Genomic DNA, 25,760 nt, shown 5'->3' on the forward strand with positions numbered 1-25,760 from the left:
AACTTATGCATAGTGCGGCAGCGTATCGCCGACGATCACGTGGCGTAGGCTATTAACAGGCTGCGGCTCGACGATTCAAATCATAACCGCACGAGACATCGAAGCGTGAAGCCGCTGTCACACCTTGACGTTTTATCCAGCGTATGCCGACGTATGAAAAATTTGCCGAACCAAGCTGGCACACATCGAATACGTTATGGGTAAGTTTTGTAAACGTTAAGAGCACGCTGGCATATGTCGGAGTACGCTGGCATACGTCATTGTTCGCCGACTACGTCGAGAAATTTTCAGCATGTTGAAAATTTCTCGACATACTCGACATATGACACACATTCCACATACGCTGGCATAGGTTGTAGGCACGCGACGCGATCGTTGACACAAGTCGACATACGTTACTTGTATGTTACTCATAAGTCGAAACACGTAAATGTAATGGTTAGCGTCAGTATTCCAGACTCCCTGGTTATTTTTTCTTCGGTATTACGGTTATGATTTAGATCGTTGAGCGGCAGCCTTTTAATTATATTATATTATAACCGCACGAGAAATCGAAGTGTCAACATGACCGTCATACCGAAGAAAAAAAAAATAATAAAAAATAAAAAAAACAGGGAGTCTGGAACACTGAGGCTAACTATAACATTGACGTGTTTCGACTTATGAGTACCTTACAAGTAACGTGTGTCGACGTATGTCAACGATCGCGTAACGTGCCTACAACACGTTACTCATAGGTTCGAAATAAGTTTCGGGTACGCAAAACATTACCTCGACGTGTTTCGACTGATGAGTAACTTGCAAGTAACGTGTGTCGACGTGTGTCAATGATCGTGTAACGTGCCGACAACTTATGGCCAGCATTATGCGGAACGTGTGAGTAATACGCTGACATACGTCGGGAAATTTCAAACATGGAAAATTTGTCTAATTGCTCGACGAACTACGACGTTTGCCAGCGTACTACGACGTATGCCAGCGTTCTACGACGTATGCCAGCGTGCTCTTAACGTATACAAACTTACTCATAACGTATTCGACGTGTGCCGGCGTTTTAGCCCAATTTTGCACACGTCAGGCATACATTGGCTAAATCCTCAAGGTGTAACAGGGCCTTAAGTCCAAGTACCGATGAAAAAAATATTTACATTAACCGCCGCAAAAGCGAGTGAATCAGCGCATTTTATATTATGTTTCCCAAGTATTCAAAGCTAATTTAGTCGCCAAAATACCCACTTTCCTTCGATTTTCACCCGGTGTTCAACGTTGAGATTTAGGCCACTGTTATCGACTGCGAAATATGAAAACAGAATAACAAAATATCTTTCCGTTCGTTCGAGCGAGCCGGTAGAGTGAAACCGCATCATCCTGCACAAGCTCCACCATCTCAATCAGCATACCAGACCGCGAAATCTTTTATTGGCTTTTTACTCGACGGTGCAAAGTCACAAATATTAAACTCACACATCATCGTGCAGGTAATAATATCAGGCATCCGGCGATATAAGTTAGAAAGGTGAAATAAACGATTTTGGTCGCTAAAGGGGCCCCGAGCCGTTGCGGCCTAACACTATCCGAGGCGTGGCGCTCCGGGCCATGAAGCCGCGATTTCTTTAAACACTCATAAAATGACGATACAAAGTCCGAAAACGCCCCAACATACCTCAAAATGTCCAGGTCACGTTCCCTGTTTGTGGGTGAACAATCCAACGCTTGGCGAATTCTGCTTCGCAATGATAGGAAGAGCCGACATCGAAGGATCAAAAAGCAACGTCGCAATGCATGCTTGGCCGGTGGAAGACCATAGCTTGGGAAGCATGGATTCTCAATGTTGAATTGTTAACCTATCATCTTTAATAGAATCATAATAGACCAATAAAACTAACGGTTCTTTTTCTTTTGTTGTTTTTGGCAAAAAGTAAAGATCCAGAGAGGCTCTGTATTGGGCAACCCCTCCTCTATTTACGTGAAATTTACTTTTGTCCAACTACCAAAGCCAAAGCAGGTGCGAACGGCTTGCGAGTACGGAGACCATAACTTGGGAACCACTTGTCCGATTAATTTCAAACCTTGAAAAGGCACATCCTCGGGTCCCCAGCAATATACCTGGCAAGTTTCAAGTAGATCGGACCAGTGGTTGTCGAGAAACAGCGGTCGCAGACAAACATGCCCACAGACAAACACTCACACAGAGATTGCTGGAATTATAGAGAGATTTAAAAATTTATTCTTGTATTTGAGGAGCATCTCGGTCTGGTTGTACGAGAGCAACTCGTTTTGTGTTACGTAACTTATATTCAATGAAAAAAGTGGGGGGGGGGCAATCGATATGTTGTCCCCCCCCTTGATAAAAAGTGGGGGAGAAATGTCCCCCCCGTCCCCCACCAATCGACGCCCATTTGTAAACTTCCACCTTAAGGTGCTTGGTAAGCGAGTTGCTTGTGAACGGAACATCCTCTTCACGTTAACAAATCGGATGTTGCAGTCAAATTCAAAACGATTGGTGGCTATATCCTCAATTTTGCTCTCACAGAGGGCGATACAGAAACGTGCATTCTTATATTTTTGTTGTCACCTCTATTTTTCATCCTAATTCTATGAAATCTACAAACATGCAAACCCTCCATCCTCAACACCTGCCAAAAGCACATTGGCAGGTCCATCGATACGTTCGGTGGGTTCTGTTGTGGAACGTGACACACCAAAGCTCCACCTTCCAACTTCCCATTTATTTATAATTCTTTTCCTCTTCCTAATCCCCTCTGTATCCCCTGATGACACAATAAATTAGTTTTGGGGAAGTTATCACAAGAGGATCGAGTAAAACTCAAAAGCGATGGCCCGGGCAGCATTTTCTCTTATACCAATGTATTGTTGCGGCCGGGGGTCCGGGGTGAGAATAGTCCGGCGGAAATGTGAAAAACAATGTTGTGGCGTCATTATGAAGTTTTTTGGTTGATTGGTTGATACTGATAACACCTGTCTCATATTTTCAAGATGGCCCACCATTTTAAGATGAAAAATGGCGATTTTGAAGTTCCCCTGATCACTTCGAGTAAGAAATTGAATTTGATGAACCCTCAAATATTAATACTACGAACAATAACAGTCAATGATGGCTGAAGTTACTAACTTTGCAATGATCAATGAATTGATGATTATATTGGAATACGATTTTTACACAAATATATCCGGACACATGTGGATAGTTGACTATGACTTTGGGTTATGTGTTAAAGTAAGTATGGACATGTGTATGATTTTTAAATTACCTTTTATTTTTCGGCAAACAAATGTTAACTTTGTCAAGGATGCAATGTTCTACATTATGTTCAATATTCGTCATCCTTGTTGTGATTAGCAGCTACTTCGTAGCTGGCTGCAGATATGCAAGCTGAGAGCCCATCTTGTGACAGCCGATGGCTTCAGGGTGAGTCCGGTGAGTCCACCAGACTCGTGACCATATCTCATAAATGTTGACTCCATAAACATATCGGACCATATGGCGTTCCATATGCCTGGGTTGTGACGCATAACGTGTTTACCATTCATGAACTCTTTGAGAAGATCGTCTGGCAGATGCTCCATGGATCGAAGATAGCACAGACCGTACCTGGCATAATTCCAATGACTGGAAGCAAAGAAGTCGGGAATCATCTCTGCAACTGTCCACAGATGGAGAGGCCAGTCGGCCTCCCGCTCAGCTCTTAGAAAAACCATCATCAGGAGTACTGGCTTGATCAAGTTATCAATCCACAGCTTTGCTGTTCTGCTCTGGCTTGCTTTGTCATTGAGGACGGACAGCAATTGCTTGTAATCATCGGTAGTTTCAATGATTGACCTCAGGAGTTCCTCAACCACCATGCGCAAGGCTCTCATGTTTTGCGGAAACTCTTGCCCATGAGCATATTCGGGACACCACCAAAAGTTGTTTGCATGATTTCAGTCAATCCTGTGTTGCTCATAAGAGTTCCCACAGCTCCGACAAAACTCATAAGAAAGTGCATTCCTCCTAATTGTGGCACAAAGTTTTTGAACAATTGTAGGTAGACCCATGTGACATTCATAGCAACTCGATATAGTTGTTGGTCATTTGTAAACACAGTGTCCACATTTGTTGGTGAGACGCTGGGCTTCTAGCATGGCAGACATAATTGTGTCTGGATTGGAAGGGGTCATGTCTATCATTGGGGTTTATCTGGCCGTCGTGGCAGGCTTGGCAGAATGTCCCTGGTTTCGTGCAAGAAGAACGTTGAACCCATTATACTCAGGGGTGCAACCAGGATTGTCTATAACCTCTCGTAAGGATTGATGGTCGATGTCATATGCCCTTGAGAGCGACACTACCTGAGATGCCAGCACTTTCAATGGTGGCACCATGCGGTTGCAACAGTTCTCTGGCATGTCAGGTTTTTTTTGGTCCATTATACCGGTGCACACTTATTGGTGGTACAATTTGTTCCTTTATCTCACCTTTAGAGATGCGTTGGGGGATGTTCCTCAATACCTGGCATAACGTCCTCAGCCATTTGTGTTTAAAGGAGGGCAAGAGCATGGGTGGAACGAAGTCCATTCTTCCAGCTCTGCTTTGCTGGATGAAGCATGTGCGGCTGATGCCTTGAAGCGGAGTATATCGTCATATGATGCACAAATTCCAAAGGAGTGGCATTCATCTATCAGTTGTTTCTCTCTGAGCATCACCCCAAGAGCGATCTGAAGACTTGTTGCTTAATTGGTGAGACAACTTGTCACAATGTTTCCAATGAGAAGGGCTTGGTTGTTATCAACTAATTTTGGTGAAATTGCTGCCAAGAGGTTTGCCAGAGGGTTGGACTTACTACTTCTGCTGCAACCTCATTTGAAACACGGGTTGAGTATGTGTTGTCAGACTTCTTCAGCTTTTTGCCATTCTCAATGATACACTTCACAATGTGCTTCACCTCTGAGGCTCTTTCGTCTGTGTCCTCCACTGCTCTCAAGATGTTTGGTGCATGTCCCTTGAGGACTAGTAGACTGGCGTACCCATTTCCTGACATCTTTATGAGTTCTGATCCAAAATGTGTTGTCACACATTCCACAAGATGACGCCGTGACAGCTTATCACCTCCAAAAGAATTGTACATGTCATGAAGATCCACCGAATTCCAGAGATGACCCTTATATCTTGTTCCATTTCCTCGACAACCTGCAAGAAGGCTGTGTCAGCATCGGCAGAGGTGTTTTTCCTTTTGGTGGAGGAGCTTCATGCTTGTCTGAGTGTTCATGCCTCTTCATATGGTGTTCGGATGTATCCGTGGATACGCAGCTTTTGTGACACAGAATGGACTGAGGATCAGTTAGTTTTTCATGAAGCAAATCACCTCTACGTATACTACTTCTGATGATTGTTTCTAGTCTAGTTCTACCGGCAGTTAGCAGCTTCTTGGAAGCATCAGAGCAGTTAAAGAAGCAAGATGTACTCTCTTCGGAAGAAGTCATGGCCTACTTTTGTTTACCATCACCTGAAAACGCACATAAAGTTTGATTACTAATTTTATAGGTAAACTCTACGACGCAATGAATGAAAACGTGAGATGAGCGGAGAAAGTGCGGAAATAGTACATGAAGCTGGACCATTCAGGGTAATAACATGAACATATTTTAGCACATAGGGTCAACGATCATGATTACGAACACGAGAAATAAACTCAAAATCGGAGAGACAAACTCCGCGAGAAGTTCAAGAAAAGACAACAAAATGGCGGCTCCAAGACAGCATACCTGCAGCCCACCTCTCCTGACGACACCCAGGTGGCAGCACCTGCTCTCTGACTATAAGCGCTGATTGAAAATCGTGCACGACACGGAAAAGGTGAAAAGTACAATCAGATAAGATTATTTACCTGTATGACAACTTCACTCGGTCGGCTCACACCTGCGATCCCGCCGACGCCCGCACTCGTTAATATGGGAAAGGTAGAGCAGGAATCTTCATTTTATGATGACGAATGCTTCTCCCAGCTGGATTGCGTTTTCCTTGTATTCATTGACACTGAAAACATAGTAGCAGAAATAATTATTATGCTTAAAATCAGGGTCTGTTATAAAATATTGGCAAAAAACTCGCTTTTATCGGTGATCGGTAGCCGCCATCTTGAAAGTATGATACAGGTGTTATGTGTACAACGTTAATTTTATCATTATCTGATTCCTTGACCATGAAAACGTAGTAGTGGACACCAAAATTGTGTCTGTAAGACGTAAGTGCATGAGAAGTGAAGATGGAGCCCAAAACAGAATTTATCGAAAGTCGGTGGCGACCATTTTGTTTTTTCCCTCTAAAAAAAAATTCCTCAAGGGTGCGAGTCTGGCACCCGGCTGATTCTGATTCAGGATAGCTCAGAGATGATGAATCAACCAAAAAAACTTCGTGATTACGCTAAAGCACGCTTTGCCCTGAAATGGCTGTTTGGCATCGAGACTCGAACACCACGAGTGGGGCGAAGCTATCTCCGGTTCCCTCCAGACTCCCCGGAATCGCAGGCCGTCGCACACGGATATCTCCATGATGCGGCAGGTCGCTAACCGACTGTGAACGACAATAACTCAACCACGTGACCTCGGGTTTTCTGTCTAAATCGGTTACGTAATTATTCACGTGACCTAATTACCGGGGACCCGCCCTCGGTACGCCTTGTCTGAACCGGGTCACCTTACCGGGTCAGATGCAGCTGAGCGACACTGCCAGGGACGTTCCGGCGAAAAGAATGGATCGTTGGGAATAAAGTCCCGGCTCGGCTGGGAGACGGACTGGAGATGCATTTTCTTTATAATGTATTTGAGAGAAATAAAACAAATAATAAAATATCGAAACTTCATATTAAAATAAAAATATTAAACCTGAAATGAAAATATACTCAAATATGATCATATGATTACCTTCGCATTCTGCGAAAGGTTATGTTTTGGTCGGCGTGTATTTATTTATTTATTTATTTATTTGTAATCTTGTGATTCGTATAACTCAAAAAGTATTAAACCGAATTGCATGAAATTTGGTGGGATGATTGGTTATTAGCCAGGAAGCATTCGATTAGATTTTGGGATCGTTCGGGTCAAAGGTCAAGGTCACAAAAAGGTCAAAATCGTCTTTTTACGATAACACGGTCAATTTTTATTCAATTTGCATGCAACTAACGCCAAAATGTTCAGAATTCAACGCCTCATCTTGTGATATGCAATATGACATAATGACGCCCATACTCTTGTTACCGGTTAGGGGTCAAAGGTCGGGGGGTCACGCCCTTGAAAAATATGCGGTTTTTGTCATAACGCAGTCAATTCTTGTCCGCTTTACATGAACCCAGCACCAAAATGTTCAGAATTTAATGCCCAATCTTGTGACACAATGACGTCATAACACATGTCACCGGTTGGGGTAAAGTGTCGGGGGTGGGGGGGTCACGCCCTTGAAAAATATGCGGTTTTCGGCATAACTCAGTCAATTCTTATTCGATTTGCATGAACCCAGCACCAAAATGTTCAGAATTTAATGCCCAATCTTGTGACACAATGACGTCATAACACATGTCACCGGTTGGGGTAAAATGTCGGGGGGGGGTCACGCCCTTGAAAAATATGCGGTTTTCGGCATAACTCAGTCAATTCTTATTCGATTTGCATGAACCCAGCACCAAAATGTTCAGAATTTAATGCCCAATCTTGTGACACAATGACGTCATAACACATGTCACCGGTTGGGGTAAAATGTCGGGGGGGGGTCACGCCCTTGAAAAATATGCGGTTTTCGGCATAACTCAGTCAATTCTTATTCGATTTGCATGAACCCAGCACCAAAATGTTCAGAATTTAATGCCCAATCTTGTGACACAATGACGTCATAACACATGTCACCGGTTGGGGTAAAATGTCGGGGGGGGGTCACGCCCTTGAAAAATATGCGGTTTTCGGCATAACTCAGTCAATTCTTATTCGATTTGCATTTGCCGGTAAGTTGAATTCAGTAAGAATTGCCTATCATTTTAAAGCTATCTAAAGGAATTTTTTTCAAAAAGACACCATCAAGTTGGAATGTGGATTTGAGAAGGTGTCCAGATGTATTCACCAAGCTCAAGTCACTTCAAGATAATATATCTTCCCAATCTGGGAGAAGCAGACTGACTTTTAACATACATACGAGAGAAATTTATCTTTAATGTCAAAACTTATCCATGACCGACGGCGCTACCCGGTACGTTTTGGGGGAACGCTCCACTGAAAGATCCCTCCTTGAGAGTTGGCGCTCCGTCTCCTGCTTGACTACGGTGCCGGCGCAGCGTCTGCGCCGTCAGGTATGAGGGAGGGCGGTGGGTGGAGCCAGCGGTGAGTGCATGGAGAAGGTGGAGTCAGCACTCCAGGTCAAAGGTCGAGAGACAGACATGGGGAGGCGGATCCAAACGGCGAATGTCGGGATTCCAGAGAAAGGAAGGCGAAGATCGAGAGCGAGTGGGCGGAGTGACAGACGGGACTGGTGGAGCATCAGGCACATGCAGAAATCGATCCAAGGTCAGACAAGGAGGAAGAGGATGACTCTTCGTGTGAATGTATATGTGAATGTGTATGTGAATGTGTATTCATTCATTCACTTTCACATTCACATTAACATTCACATTCACGAGGAATGACGGCTTCGCGATTCGTCCTTTATTGGCCCTGCGGTGCACCTTAACCCTAACAGCTCGCGGCACTGGCGGTCCAGGTTAATCCCCCCCAACCCAATTTTTGGTAACGGGCGGTTAACACCGCCATCCCAGATGGTCGAGCGGTCTTCTACTTATTAGGAGGTGGACACGTTGATTCTCGGATATTATCACGTGTGCTTGAAGGGCATGGGGCAACAGCCGTGCGACTTGGGCACAGAAATGGATGCACAGCACAGGGGGGTTTATACTCGAACCCCATGACAAATACATGGTTGGAGTTACTTAAAATGAACACATTTAATGAAAATAGACAAATATTTAGAAAGGACAACAATTCACAATGTTATAATACGTGAGGTAAACTGAAGTCTAAAGTCGAGGCACCTCTACACACAGATTTAAATACAGACAAGGGGAAACTAAATTAAAGAAAATCCTTCCTTTAATCTGGCACTTAGCTTGTTCCGGAGATGGTCTTTGTGGAACTTGGAATCGAGACGCTTCAATTTACACGTATAGATGCGCACAAAATGGTGCCAAGCCACTTCTCTCGCAATGGGACAAACGTCCGTCAGGAAATTCGTGAGGTGTGTTCAACACCAAGGCTCGGAGACCCCGTGCAGCTGCTTCGTGCGTGAACTTAAAATTACCTGAATTACTGGAGCAGGTCCCGACTTGTCTGTGGGCAAAACATGCCATCGATGAAGGGCAAATTCGAGGCATGCACCCAGTCAAGGTCAATATCGATACATCAAAGAAACTACCTCGAAAACCGCAATACCCATTGCATGCAGAAGTGGAAGCAGGTATAGCTCCCGTAGTGGAAGCGCTATCGAAGCAAGGAATAATTATTCCCACAGTCAGCCGATGTAATATGCCGATTTTGCCCGTAGTGCGAAAACCTGGAAAGTCAACGTGGAGGTTTGTACAGGATTTAAGGGCGGTGAAGGAGACGGTGATTCCGGCCTATCCTGTAATTTTATATGTCGACGGTTCATCGTCCCACGCACCAGATGGATTGCTATTAACGGGCTGTGCCGTTTGCTCTGATCACGAGGTAATTTAAAAGGGAAGATTGGCTGCGAACTCCTCCGCACAACAAGCAGAGCTGTTCGCCCTCACTCGTGCTTGCCACCTCGCCAAAGGCCAAATAGTGATAAGTTACCCCGATTCTGGCTATACTATGCATTTGGCACTGTACACGAATTCGGAGCCCTCTGGCACGAAATTAACTCAGAATTTTGGAATGGAGTGTCTCTCAAATCAGGACGTGGCAGACACGTGTGAGTGATTACCTCCTCACAATCGTGAGGATCTCCATCCAATGCCACTGGCAGCAAACCAGCAGGATTCAACAGTGGGCATCTTTTAATCGTGATGTTCAGTGGCGCTGTGAGTGACAGTTCGTATGTCGTGGCTCGCGAAGCCGACAAATGTTGTGTTTTCGTTTTCATCAGTACAGCGGTGACTGCGTGCGGCGCCATGAGAATCACAGTGTGTCCCGCGACGAGTGGTTCTGTCGCCTGTACCGCGAGCGATTTTCCTTCGATTCCCAGCCAATACACACTCGCTTCATCTCATATTATTCATGAGATTAAGACATTCATATCCAGATAAGTTGGCCTATGGCATTCTACGATCACACGCAACTCTCGATGAAATTTCTTCGGATCCTCTCGCACCTTCGGCATATCGTTGGCAATGGTTCTTAACTCGGAACCCCATGGCCGATACATTGCTTGCACGTCTCTGACCCCCCGGGTAATCTCGCAGTGGAAACGCACCGAGCAGGGCCGAAATTCGTAACAATATAATTAAATAAGGCTGTCAATTATCTTCAGAAGGGGTGTATTAATTAACCGGAACACCCAGTTTTCACTCTTGCACTTCCTTGGCGTTTTCCTCGTGTCCGTGCAAAGTTTCAGGCTGTTAGGTTTCATGGTTTTGGAGTTATGGAGTAGATCAAAACACAGATCAATTACTGCACCTTCATCCCAAAAGGAAAGGCAGACATAACAAGACACACACACACACACACACACACACACACACACACACACACACACACACACACACACACACACACACACACACACACACACACACACACACACACACACACACAGATATATCATGTACTGAAAAGAACTTACAAAAGTTATTTTATTTTAAGTTATAACATAAACTAATAAACAATTTCCTGATTTCCCAACTTCCTGGATCATCAGCTGCTCACCGTTTATCATCGAGGTTTCGATCCTTTCAGCCCAGAACCTCTCCAAAAGACAGGTCCACAACACCGGCCGCATCAGTAGATTACTCAACATCAATGGACACACAACCTCATAGTTGTTACTCAACATCAATGGACCCACAACCTCGAAGTTGTGTCCACACAGTCACACAGCAATACAATATCCTCATTCAATCATACATAATTATTTGTTTTATTTAAAGTATTACTCCATATGAATAACTTTTATCATCCATCACTAAATATGATAACATATTAAGCGATAAGCACTTTACCTTGCAGACATGTCCATGATTCAACACCTCCATCGAACCATAGACTCAAACGAGGAAATAGATCACATCATACCTCATCACGTTTCCCCATCTTTGGTTTCTGTTATTCATGAGATGGTCACAAACACATTTCCCCTCTCTACGGTTAAAGTGTTCTTTCTCCTGAGGTGTGGTGCAGAACTTCAAAAGTCCTACACAAACGACCCCTGCTGGACCGCAGGTGGTGAATTTCCATCATCACTTGTCGAAGACCCTTGCCTCGTCTGACTTTCAGCAACTTTTAGTCTTGTAACCATAGCAACAGTGCACAGTATGATGGTGCGATTATTGAGAGGCACATCACATCTCCTGTGATTCCCATCGCCTCTCTCTCTCTCTCTCTCTCTCTCTCTCTCTCTCTCTCTCTCTCTCTCTGTCTCTCTCCCCTCTCTCTCTCTGTCTCTCTCCCCTCTCTCTCTCTCTCCCCTCTCTCTCTCTCTCCCTCTCTCTCTCTCTCTCCCCTCTCTCCCTCCGCTCTCTCTCTCTCCCCCTCTCTCTCTGTCTCTCTCTCGCTCTCTCTGTGTCTCTCTCTCTCTCTCTCTCTCTCTCTCTCTCTCTCTCTCTCTCTCTCTCTCTCTGTCTCTCTCTCCCCTCTCTCTCTCTCCCCCCCCTCTCTCTCTCTCCCCTCTCTCTCTCTCTCTCTCTCCCCTCTCCCTCTCTCCCCCTCTCTCTCTCCCCCTCTCTCTCTCGCTCTCTCTGTCTCTCTCTATCTCTCTCTCTCCCTTCTTCCTTCGCGGTCTCCAATGGGACCTTTCTGGATCGAGTCTGCACTCTGACCTTGTCACAAAGAGGAACCTTCTCTCTGCGTTGTGTCTCAACCTCCTTACTCTCCTCTTTAATGACTCCTCTGGCTCCTCGTCGAGCCTCTCCCTGCCCTGTGCTATCATCTCTCTCTGCGCCAGCTGGGCCAGCTTCTTCGTCCTCGAAAGGCTGCGCCATCGGAGCGATGCTATCTGGCCACCTATCTGACTCCTCTTCTTCATCCTCAAATCTGACAGGTTTCCTCCTTGATTTATTCTCAAGTCTTACCGGCATCTGCTTAGTTAATTGGTATCGCTGCTTACCTTTGCTCAAGCACTCGCTGTTCCGGACCTCCAGGGATTTAGCACATCCGAGTCACGGCACCAACTGTTGAGGAATTATTCACCTTGTTGTGATCGTTGTAGAATTCTGCAGCTTGTTGTGGAATTTTTATTCTTAACGTTTTAGCCGACTCGAATGTAAATCCTGTTACTCAAAGTACGACACCGAGTAAATCACTGTCCACACGCAAAGTACTTAACTTCAGGGAAAAAGTTTATTTGACTTGGTCCCAAGGAGCTCAGAAACAAAAGACGAAAGCATCCACAGAATTATTTATTCACTCCAGCAATGAATTTTTCACTGATATAAAATACAAATGAGAGTGGAGAGTGTCTGATAAGCATGGAGGTAAAATAACACAAAAAATGCATTACGTGTCCACCAACTGGACAGCGAATGACATCATTAAAAGCAAAAGTTGCAGTTATCAAAAAGGTCACCTTGGACTTGGAGAGAATTAAACAAAATGTCCAGAAATGGGACAAAGGAATACAGGATAACACATTAGGTAATAGGTTTGACAATAAAAAATGATTATAGTAGGTAAAAGTACATGACTGATGTCCGTGAAACAAACAGCAAGGGTTTCTCGTAAGAAAAGGAATATTTTCCCCAACAGCCATCATTTTAAGATGAAAAATGGCGATTTTGCAGTTCCCCTGGTCACTTCGAGTAAGAAATTGAATTTGATGAACCATCAAATATTAATACTATGAACAATAATAGTCAATGATGGCTGAAGTCACTTTGCAATGATCAATGAATTGATGATTATAGTGGAATACGATTTTTACACAAATATATCCGGATACATGTGGATAGTTGGCTGTGACTTTGGGTTATGTGTTAAAGTAAGTATGTACATGTGTATGATTTTGAAATGACCTTTTATTTTAAGGCAAACAAATGTTAACTTTGTTATGGATGCAATGTTCTACATGATGTTCAATCTTCGTCATCGTCGTCGTGATTATCAGCTACTGCCCTTCTCTGTTCGTTACAACAGTCTGATCCAGCATAACAACTACAAAACATCGAACATGACATCTGTGCTGCCACACAACCACACCTCCCGGTGGGACATGGCCGGCTGGTGGAGCATCCACACTTGATCAGCTGCAGAATGGTGACTGGTGCAGCAGACGTATCAGGTGGAAGTGTGGTAGGACACAACGTCGCACCGCCGTCACCTTCTTGCCATCCATACTTGATGGGATTCAAGTTCGGAGGGTCTGACTGAGTGGCCGATTTCCATATAATGACTTGATGATGAGCGCGATGTACATGTTGAACAAAGGCATCATGCGATGGGGGCAACGACTTCAATGTCGCAGGAGAGGTAATCTTGCAGTTGGCCATCTTAGACTTCCACAACTGATACCGGTGTGTGGACATATCACCTTCGACTTTGGAACCACAACAGGCAGCAATGAGAGTAGTTGCTTCAGATATCATCTTTTCCTCGTCTGCTTCCAGCTGACCAAGTGAGGTGGGATGATATCTGCCCATTAGTACCTTCAGCGCTGTGGCCTTTCCAATGCCAAACAAATACGACACAATATCACATCCGGTCAGAGCATGTACAGCAGGCAGATATTTGGCGATGCTTTTGTGTTTCAGTGCTGTTTGGCGAATGTCGACGTTCGCCCTCCCAGCACACAGACTCTCCATGCTGACATCCACAGTCATCTTTTCCTCGAGGGAGAAATGAATCAACAGGACAAAGACATCTGTATCGTCACAGACCACTTTGATGTGTGAGTCACCACTGACACCTGCACAATTCTAACGAAGTGATGGATGATGATGACATCTGCTTCTTCATGGTGTGTTTTCAGATCCTGTCTCTGGAGAGTTGAATTGTTCCATACTTGTACTGGTGTTGGATCTTTTCCGGTGATCACCAGTTTGGTCTGGTTGTCCACAATGTGGGTCATCAGATACTGACAGATCGAATCGATCAGTTGTACTTTGTTGTAGGCAACATTTTGGTCCACTTTTGGCGCTGGAAGTGTTGTGTGTCAGTTGAGTTGATGTTTTCGACTTGAATCATGACCTGCACGACTGGATCTCGTCATTTGTTTCGTGCTGATTTTGATGTACCTGTCGAAAATCAGGTATACGACCCATCACTCCAGGTGGTATTTGATGGTTCCCATGAAGTTGATCACATAATCCTCAACTGTACCATTTGTGGACCAATGTACAGTCCATAACATGGCGCATCCATCGATGATCACAGCATTTGGAACACCTTGGATTCGACTTGATTGCTCAACTTGGAGTTTCGTCTTCAGGATTGCTTTCGACACATATTTCAGCACATAGGATCAACTATCACGATGACGAAGACGATAAATTAACTCAAAAAATGGTGGCTCCATGACAGCATACCTGCAGCCCACCTCTCCTGACGACACCCAGGTGGCAGCACCTGCTCTCTGATTACGGAAGATGAGCACTGATTGCAAATCGGGCGCGACACGGAAAAGGTGAGAAGTACAATCAGAGAAGATTATTTACCTGTATGACAACTTCACTCGGTCAGCTCACACCTGCGACCCCCCCCCCCCCCGCCGACGCCCACACACGTTAATATGGGTAAGGTCGAGCAGGAATCTTCATTTTATGACGAATGCCTCTACTAGCTGGATTGTGTTTTCCTTGTATTCATTGACACTGAAAACATAGTAGCAGAAATAATTATTATGTTTATATCGGGGTCTGTTATAAAATAAAGGCAAAAAACTAAGTTTTATCGGTGATCGGTAGCCGCCATCTTGAAAGTATGATCCAGGTGTTATGTGTACAACGTTAATTTTATCATTATCTGATTCCTTGACCATGAAAACGTAGTAGTAGACACCAAAATTGTGTTTGTAAGATGTAAGTGCATTAGAAGTGAAGATGTAGCCCAAAACAGAATTTATCGAAAGTTGGTGGCGACCATTTTGTTTTTCGCCTCCAAAAAAGATTCCTCAAGGGTGCGAGTCTGGCACCCGGCTGATTCTGATTCAGGATAGCTCAGAGATGATGAATCAACCACAAAACTTCATAATTACGCTAAAGCACGCTTTGCCCTGAAATGGCTGTTTGGCATCGAGATTCGAACACCACGAGTGGGGCGAAGCTATCTCGGGTTCCCACTAGACTCCCCGGAATTGCAGGCCGTCGCACACGGATATCTCCATGATGCGGCGGGTCGCTAACCGACCAAGAACGACAATAACTCAACCACGTGACCTAAATCGATTACGTAATTAATCATGTGACCTAATTACCGGGGACACGCCCTCGGTACGCCTTGTCTGAACCGGGTCACCTTACCAGGTAAGATGCAGCTGAGCGACACTGCCAGGGCCGTTCCGGCTAAAAGAACGGATCGTTGGGAATAAAATCCCAGCTCGGCTCGGATACGGACTGGAGATGCATTTTCTTTATAATGTATTTGAGAGAAGTAAAACAAATAATAAAATATTGAAACTTGATATGAAAATAAATATATTAAACCTGAAATGAAAATATACTCAAATATGATAATATGATTCTTTGTGTTTAAATATGGATCCATTTGGAATTAACATAATTATATTTTTCCTTTGTATGGAAAGATCACCTGTCCATTAAAATTTGTGAACAGGTTGAACTTTGCTGGTAAGTTGAATTCAGTAAGAAGAATTGCCTATCATTTTAAAGCTATCTAAAGGAATTTTTTTAACAAAAGACACCAACAAGTTGGAATGTGGATTTAAGAAGGTGTCCAGATGTCTTCACCTCACTCAAGTCGCTTCAAGATAACATGTCTTCCTCGTCTGGGAGAAGCAGACTGATTTTTAACATACATACGAGAGAAACTTATCTTAAATGTCCAAACTTATCCATGACCGACCGCGCTACCCAGAACGTTTTGGGGGGACGCTCCACTGAAAGATCCCTCCTTGAGTGTTGGCGCTCCGTCTCCTGCTTGACTACGGTGGCGGCGCAGCGTCTGCGCCGTCAGGTGTGAGGGATGGCGGTGGGTGGAGCCAGCGGTGAGTGCGTGGAGAAGGTGGAGTCAGTATGCGAGGTCAAAGGTCGAGAGACAGACATGGGGAGGTGGATCCAGACGGCGAATGTAGGGATTCCAGAGAAAGGAAGGCGAAGATCGAGAGAGCGAGTGGGCGGAGTGACAGACGGGACTGGCGGAGCAACAGGAGCATGCAGAGATCGATCCAAGGTCAGACAAAGAGGAAGAGGACTCTTCTTCTTGTGAATGTACATGTGAATGTGGATGTGAATGTGTATTCATTCATTCACATTAACATTCATATTCACATTCACGAAGAATGACGGCTTCGCAATTCGTCCTTTATTGGCCCTGCAGTGTACCATAACCCTAACAGCTCGCGGCGCTGGCGATCCAGGTTAATCCCCCAGAGCCAATTTGTGGTAACGGGCGGTTAACACCGCCATCCCAGATGGTCGAGCGGTCTTCTCCTTTTTAGGAGGCGGACACGTTGATTCTCTGAGATTATCACGCGTGCTTGTGGGCACAGAAATGGATGCACAGCACAGGGGAAGTTTATACTCGAACCCCATGACAAATACATGGTTGGAGTTACTTAAAATGAACACATTTAATGAAAATAGACAATTATTTAGAAAGGACAACAATTCACAATGTTATAATACGTGAGGTAAACTAAAGTCTAAAGTTGAGGCACCTCTACACACAGACTCAAATTCAGACAAGGGGAAACTAAATAAAATAAAATCCTTCCTTTAATCTGGCACTTAGCTTGTTCCGGAGATGGTCTTTGTGGAACTTGGAATCGAGGCGCTTCAATTTGTATGTGTAGACGTGGACAAAATGGTGCCAAGTCAATTCTCTCGCAATAGGACAAACGTACGTCAGGCAATTTGTGAGCGGTGTTCAACACCAAGGCTCGGAGACCCCGTGCAGCTGCTTCGTGCGTCGATCGTCCTCTCCGACCTGCTATTTGACACACAAGAGGCTCGGGGTCCGCTCCTCACGACCCAATCAAGAGCCAAAGGCCAGCGCCCTCCTTCTTCATGCATCGAAGGAAAGCCAGCCGTAAAGCCCTGTTCGTGCACGCCATCTCCTAACTATGTTCTTTCTCGTCCGCGTGCGTCCCTCACTCCGCACTCGTGCATTCCTACCCTCAACTCAACTCTGACTGAACTCGTGCGTGCGCTCTCCCGACCTCTCGCCTCTGACTGACGTCACCTCGAACCACTGTTTCGTCCACCGGGGTGTGGCTTGCTCGCACGAAACCCAGGATGGTGGAGCGTCCGCATGCTTGGCACGTTTGGCTTGCTTTTGATGTCACGCCCATCAATCATTTGCCTTAGGGGCGTGACTTCGCTTGCAAATGCAAAAACGTAGGAATAAGTTACAGGGGGGCCATCAGATACTGGGGGCATTTATTCTTACTCCCGAGCTAATTAACACCGCACCACCCCCCCGCGTGATGACACGTAACACTTCAGCTCACAGTTTCCCTACTTAATTACATCGCAATGTCTCCTACACGTCCACAGACAAAACAACTCCATTCAATACTAAATTTCCGATTAAATTCCAACATCTACCCCCACAATCGCAACAATGTGGTACTGTCGGACCCCGACATTCGCAGTTCTGCTATTCGCGGACCCCGCATATTCGCCGTTCATAAAATTGTGACCTGCTTCTACATTCGCGGACCTGTATCTGCGTATTCACGGTTTTTAATGGGATTTTAGATTTTCCCTTATTCGTGGGTTTTTTCACGACTCAGCATATGAAATAACAAGTATATAAAAGAGGCCTAACCAATAACACTGAAGGAGAACACACAGTGATCACACGTGGATGGATCACTCACCTTCCAAAGTTGTAATCATGTCCTTCACAACTTCTCTTGCCATAATGAACAAAGACAGCATATTGGTGGTAAAAATATATTGGCGGTCCGTCTGGCTGGTACAGGTGTGGACGCGGCTCGAACTTTTCCACAAATAGGAAGTTCTGCAGATAAATAATAAAATCATCAGATGTCAAAAGTTCAAACACCATTTCAGCCCAAATCAGAATGTCCTTGCCGACTTCTAACTAGGTGTATCATCAGGCATCTCAGAGTAAACCTGGTCACGTAGTGAGCATCTTTTGGAATCGTACTCGATGAGGTCTTCGATCGGAAACAAAAGTCACATCTGATTGTGCGAGTGTCACGGTGTGGAGGTGTTCTCGATAAGGACTAAAGTACCTTTGAGCTCTTTACCCCAGTGAAACAGCAGGATTGCTTTAGTATGAGGATGAGGACATTCGTGGGTTCATGAGTAGTGCTGGTCATTGCGACTGATCTCTTCGAGTTACACCTGGAAATCATCACCAGAACCCCATTAAACATGATTGTGAGATTTAGAGAAACATCACTGAAGGCTCAGGTCAGGTGTTAATCAATCCTCAGGATAGTTTTTCTTTTGAAGACAGGTGGTGTTGAGAAATGTTTCCAATGCTTTGAAGATCCTTCCTTGCACAATCCACACCAACCGTGCGGCGAACCCCAAACGTTTCTTTGTAAGTGCGTGTTTGCGTGGCTTGTCCGTGTGATAGAGGGGAAAAGGTTCGAGATTACGGGATGATACACGGGATGAAAAAGACCTCGCTATGAGAGTACCCCGCAACGCTGTTCATCCCATTTACCCACTCGACATGAGGCGAGGACTGAACTACACGAATACTAATGCAGTAACTGCCTTGGGATTACTCACTGTATGTTGTGTGCCATTGCTTTCGAGGCATGCGCTTTCACAGAACCGCAACAGTATGCATCACCGAACAAGGATGAGGTGAACGTCGACCGAGGTGACTTACCGTCTGTGTCATCAATGGTGGCACAATTAAAACAGGGACATAAAATAACAAACTGGGAAATGTGGGCAAAGCGAACGTCACGAACAAATTCTCTGATCCACATCAACGATTCGAATCCAGTTACCAAAGGAAGAGTCCGAATCCACGAAGACGACGATGAAAGAACAAAGAAATGTGCTCCACAACACACAACCGCCCCTTGACCATCACTTCAAGCGAAATGAACATAACTGCGCCGCGACACAATGTTGTTGTCTCCATGGTAACAATCACCCGATTGTTCTCTTGTTTTTATCTCTCCCACGATTTTAACTCCATTGTTTGATATTCCACTTTACTCCAAATCGTACACTAATTAATTTGCAAAACACGGCTCGCAACAAACAACCAAGAACCATTATCGACGTCGACAAATGGTTCTGATGCGAACTACACTACCCAGGCACGACATACTGATCCCGAATACACGTGTCTGCGGCTTGATCATTCTTTACCGGGTGTATTGATGAGAGATTTACTTTGAAATTTTTTAGGAAACGTGCCCTTTTACCTTATTATTGATTTCATCGTATTTATTTAGTTTTCTCCGTTGTAAAAATAAAAATAAATGAGATGAGAAAAATATTTGTTTGCATTTTTCTGGAAACAAATCTTTTTTTTGTTTCTGGGCTTGCAGGATGGTTAAGGAAAAAGAAAAGAAAAAGCAGGAAAAAGACTCTTGGCTAAAGGGAAGCATCACTGACATCCAATTTGACTTACAGCATAAAAATTAAATTTATAAAACACCACCAACAATTACAATTTCGAGTTCATTAATATAATTATTTTCTTCCACAATTCCCCCCTTTTCTCCTTGTAAGTAAAATTTGAATAATTATATTACACATGATCACCATCACCCGTTCCTGGAGGAGAAAAGATATCTGTTACACAAGTTCAATCAACAATGGCAGCGAGTGCTCATATCAGAAGAATGCTGGATCACGACCATTTCAAGAGTGTCCCAGCCAGGGGAGTGAGTTTCCATTTAATTCATCCTGAAAAATGAGTTAGCCAAGATTTGTGAACAAACTAATATTAAATGGCCGGATGCTATACCATGATCACGAATGGCTATGCGATCAACACCTTGTAGCAGAAGAGGTCTTTCTCCACCTTAAATCTTGATGGGTAGACCAATGAGAGTACCATCCTCAGCCTCCTTAACGACGAAACAAATGGATATCCATCAGATGGACGACACTATGCTTGAATTCTGTGTTGCATTAACATGTGTTGTGAAAGCATTTCGTTCACAGGTAAAAGAAGCATCACCTGGACCAGCTGCCAATGAGTGCCATGGCTTCGTCCCTGGAGACTTCGTCGATATCAAGTCCCATAAACGAAAAAAAAAACCGCATTCCAGTCAAGGTGGAATGGACTCTACCGGGTGCTACTGACAACACACACTGCGGTGAAATGCCAGGGTCGACCAACGTGGATCCACTCCAGCCACTGCAAGAGAGCCAGCGGAGTGGATGGCCAAAACGAAAAGACTTGAACTGTCTGTACACTCTTTCATGGCTCATGATAACCCTCTCATTTACCTACATTGTTTTTGTGATAATCAACTTGATGGGGGCTAAAGGTGCTGTGCCACCAGCTGATTTAAGTCGACCTTGTGGTATAAATGTTAACTTAGCAAACAAAGAAGCTTGCATACTTGCTAAAAATGGGAGTAACACCAACCAAAGTACACATCATCAACACGTTAAACACCTGAATAAGATGAAGTATACCATTGCACAAACACATGAGTAAACATCCACTGAACACTTTATGAGCAATATCTTCACACCATGCCAATAGTATGAACAAGAGTCAGTGTTGGGTTTGTTCACAACTTCCTCACTCATCCAAGCATGGGTTGCCCCTCTTGGCAGTCCCACTGCAAGGGGAAGACGTATGTGGATTATTGGAATGTAGACAGAGTAACCCAACTTGGAGTGGAGTAAAGAAAACACAAGGGGGTAAATAAGGCAAAAAAGGCAGAAATAAATGGAAAAGAAGGGGATACAGTGTACTGATAACAAGGAATGGTACTATCCAAGGTATAAAAGAAATACAGTCCAATTAACAAATATGTAAGAATTGAAGGTTTTGAAGTTATGAACAGAGAAATAGGGATGGTTTGTCTCCTTCGTCGGAAAAGTGATGGACGTTACTTTGGTAACTCAACATGTAAACATGATGCTGAACAAGGGTGGCAATTAAAGGACTGACCACCAGGGTAAGGATAGATATGAGTAGATTACCTCACTGAACCCCAGCCAGCCTTAAATAATACCTACTTCATGTGTGGACACAGGGATATCCATGGTTACCATTTGGATGGGCAGGGTCTTGTTATGTAGGATATGAAGAGAGCTAAATACCATAACAAGGGATGGGAATTTGGGTCTTAGCTGAAGGGTCTTGCTTCAAAAAAAAATCATTCCTCTTTTTTCTCCACCTTTGGAATAAACTCCCTCACTCTGTTCAATCCCTTTCTTCCCTCCAAGCCTTCAAAACAGCTGTTCATTGTTAATCATTGCTGTTATTGTGATTGTGAAGTGCTTGTCACTATTATTTAACAAAATGCAGGATGAAAAATGTGACCCAGCTCATGGTTCCAGAACCTGAAGGGGTTGGAATGACCCAGGAAACAATAGAAGAGACCTTTGAGGGATTTCACCACATTGAGATAAAAGATTTGTATGAGGACAAAGAGAAAGCTGAAAATGACGTCACCATGATGTGATTTAAATGATGGAATTCTGAAAAAAAAAAAATATATATATATATATAAACGTATATAGCTTTCCCATTTACACTTCAGACACAACCTTCCCTTTTATGTGATTACACTTCAGACATGTTCTACATTTAATGTGCTTCTATTAATAGGCTCTGTGCTCTCTGAGTACATTCATACTGCTTCGATTCCCCCATGTAAATTACATTCAAAATTGAGTAAAAATTTCATTTAAATTGTAAACTAATGTCGTTTAAATCCGACATTCAAACAATTCTTAATAATGATGATAATTATGATTAATTGGAGGCCTGTGATCTTGTATAACCCAAGTTGGGGTTATTGGACATCTCTTCTGTAATCAGGGCATGACACTTACTGGGAGGATTGATAGTTACAGTCCGAAGAGCAAAGAGCGGTCCATCCGCACTGGTGGTCCAGTACTGACTGCCTGTCTTCATCTTTCATCAAAGGGTACCCTACGACTGACTAAACTACCAGTGACGGGCGAGATCTCAACGGAGAGGCGGCCTATGAGGTATAGTCATGTCACTACCCTGCTCCCAGGAAACACCTGGTAAAGGCTGACTCGTCTCAATTCCCCCCATAAGGATGGTGTATTCTCTTGATGACAGACAAATTCATCCTAATATTAATTTGAATTGAAGATTTCCAAATTTTAAAATGTGATATTGTCCTTTATAGGACAAGAGGAGGAAATTGTAAAAGTGAAATCCAACTTTTTGGATCTTTGTTAATGGAAGCACATTAAATATACTCTGTTCTGAGAGTTTATTGAACTTCAAAGCTCAATGTTTCTTTAAAAAATAAAACAACTTGCTGACACTCAGAGCCACAGTAAAAGATCCTTGTAAAACTCTTACAGCTGATCAGATAAGCTGAGCTAAGTAAACATGGGTTGTATTTGACAAGAGTCACCGGATGTTTCATAAAACAAGCACATAACCGAGCTTTATAAAGGCAAATAAATATCTACTTTAAGTTTACATACAACAATAATTATACACTTTGCAGTCACAACAACATATTATAAGAAGTATATTCCTTTAAAGTTGATTACAATTCATTACAGGAATTTAGATTCATTCACATGTGTCAATCATATATACTCCATGAAGCTTTTAATTATTTGATTTTTGAATGGACAATGTATTGAAGGGACAATGTGTCCTAAAAATAATGGTCTTTATTATAATGTGTTAATTGATTAATGACTCCGAAATTGTGAGTCTTGTGAGGATGACATCTCGTGCCAAGCTTCATGCATTAAATCGAGATGACCCAAACTGCACGTCTCAACCTTCTCTTACCATTTGAGATTCATCTGTGGAATTATAAATGTTTTATAATATTAATACAAATCTCTAATAATCTGCTTTAAAAAGTTTTTTTTTAAGGTTTACAGTGTTTATTGTACAAGCAAGCCTTTGTGGAGATGTTTTGTGTCATCCATGTATAGCAATGAACATTTTGTAAAATCATCATGAGGTTTTAGAAAAACAAGTTGTAATGACAAAGATGTTGAAAGAAATTTGTACAAACATTTCTGATGAAATATGTTCACAAAATATCACTTCAAAATGTATAAATATGGATGATGTGTGGATATATCGGAGTTCTTTTGAAGTTTTTCCTGGGACAAGGATCATTCAAGTTTACAGCTGTAAGACTTCTTTCTGGATTTGATTTTTATTTTTTATTTTTTAGTTGCTTTTCTGAGCAATTAATGTTCTGAATTCCGAACGATGAGGAGTTTATTCCATCGGAGAAAATAAATTCCACTGCAATGCGTTGACAGTTTTGCCATTGATACTAAACTTCACTTTCTTTCTGTGACGGTGTTGCCAACTCGTCGGATGTGCCCACGCGTTCACAATATGGCGCTGCTTACTGGTACTGGTGGTACTCGAGTCTGGCCGGAGCAGGGCTTGCCGCTTGGTGAATTCCTCGCGTGAAATGTCTTTGAAGATTCAGGTTTTCTCCAGATGGTGGTTGAGAAACTGTCTATCGGTGTTCATAACGTATGAATTTTGTGGATTCAGCTCGATTGTTAATTTTCCCCAAACTTCAAACTTCTTCAAAATATATATTCCTCAATGTCACAGTAAATAGCAAAAGTTTGGGCAACAACGCAGATAGTTAACGAAAAATCACACACACGCACAACAAGATGGCGGCGAGTTGGAGGCGGCACGCTTTGCTGCCTCCTCTCTCCTGGGACGAAAAGGACTGAGGGCCATGTCAAATACAACAGTTTCGAAAGCAATGAAGACCGAGCGTAAAACAACACCTTCAGTGGGAAAGGGGACCACAAGCTCTCTCAGCAAACTCTCAAACTCTCTCTCTCAACTCTCACCAGCAAAGACCACCAAACTCTCAGGAAGGAAAAACTTTTGAAGGAGGTGAGCTTGTGGAGGAGAGGGGGTTGATGGGTGTAGAAAAGATCATGCTTTTGGATGGTGGTGAACAACTGTCTTGAAGACCTGGAGGGGAAAATGAGATCGAAGAGAGTGTGGAGGTTGGTTCGACATGTGGGGACAAAAAGAGGAACGAATGAGTGGAGGTGAGCGGTGATTCTGGATTTTTGGAGTTTCACAAAAAGGAGGTTGCAGGTGGACCTTGGGCACCCTGCAGGATCTTGAGGTGGCAAGGAGAGGGGGGACAGAGCATGGAAAGAGCAGAGGGTGCAAGATCCGGAATGGAGCGGTGGAACACCCAGAGACTACCGACCTGTCTGTGATGTGATGGAGCAATAGTCAGTCGTTCAGTCACAGACACATGTTCTCACACTGGTGTACAATGTCAGTATATTCAACCCGACATACAATGGAAATGATTCGCTCATTCAGCTAGCATTTACAGAGCTCTGAAAATAATCCGGAGGCACGCAAGAAGCAAACATTTCAACTGATTTCATCCACAACTGACACTTAACAGGTTCCGCACTCTTTCGGAAATCGAAGCATCTCGCCAAGTCGTTTTCGCCATTTGCGAATAGGAAACCGAAGTCGCTGACGCGCCGTGAGCAAATCCCCACGCTTCCCATCTCAAGCAAACCTGAAAGATGGCAGAAGGTTCCACCAGGAATGACCAAACATCATATCCCCCAAATCAAATCCCCCAAAAATCGTTACATATGTCACGTGCCCTCCAGTGTTGATTGCATATACAAAGTTTCTTTAAAAATAAGATAAAATTATTCGTAATTGTATTCTTTGGGATTTGACCTTTTGACCCCGCTCCAGGGGGAGGGGCACACGTTGATAATCAGCTCAACGTTGAGCACACGCTGATATCCAAGGGAAATAAGTCAGTCGCAGGTGAGTCCCAGGTAACATACCTGGGATTTGATTCGCAGGTGACTCGATCGTGGAGTGAAACCCTGGTGACTCTTCAGCAAGGGTGCAGCCACATCGGATGGTGCGGTCCTTCCACTTTTCTCGGTTCATGATTGGCTGAACTCCTGGGTTGGTGATTGGTCTGTTGTGCCCGGGCAGAGGGGGGGATGAATGGTGGGAGCTGAGACACAGCTGGTTCTGATGGGGATGTTGTGATTGGTCCATGACCATCAGACGGAACGGAGGGGGGAGTTGGTGATAAAGATACGTGCTCACCAATCGCTCGTTACCATCGTTGGACGGCACTCTTGGACTCTAAAGGCTCCTGGCTGGTTTGGGACAGCGGCATGCTCCCCTACGGCTTCTCGTATCCTGGCGCCATCTCACTGGTTCACCATCTGACCCTGCTCGCATTCGAATTCCCAAAATTCCCTCAT

General features: G+C 43.9%; 1 protein-coding gene and 1 pseudogene across 1 annotated transcript in view; one reads left to right on the forward strand and one right to left on the reverse strand.

Annotated features, from left to right (window-relative positions):
• The window catches only part of LOC147006520 (CCR4-NOT transcription complex subunit 9-like), a 66,933-nt gene that overhangs the window by 11,990 nt on the left and 29,183 nt on the right, over window positions 1-25,760 (forward strand). The gene's annotated exons all lie outside the window — the stretch shown is intronic.
• Window positions 4,522-25,672, reverse strand: LOC147006521 (uncharacterized; annotated as a pseudogene).

The sequence above is a fragment of the Eptatretus burgeri genome, unplaced genomic scaffold, assembly GCF_056783735.1.
Source record: "Eptatretus burgeri isolate ZD-2024b unplaced genomic scaffold, Ebu_testis_v1 Ebu_testis_scaffold_3168, whole genome shotgun sequence".
NCBI lineage: Eukaryota > Metazoa > Chordata > Myxini > Myxiniformes > Myxinidae > Eptatretus > Eptatretus burgeri.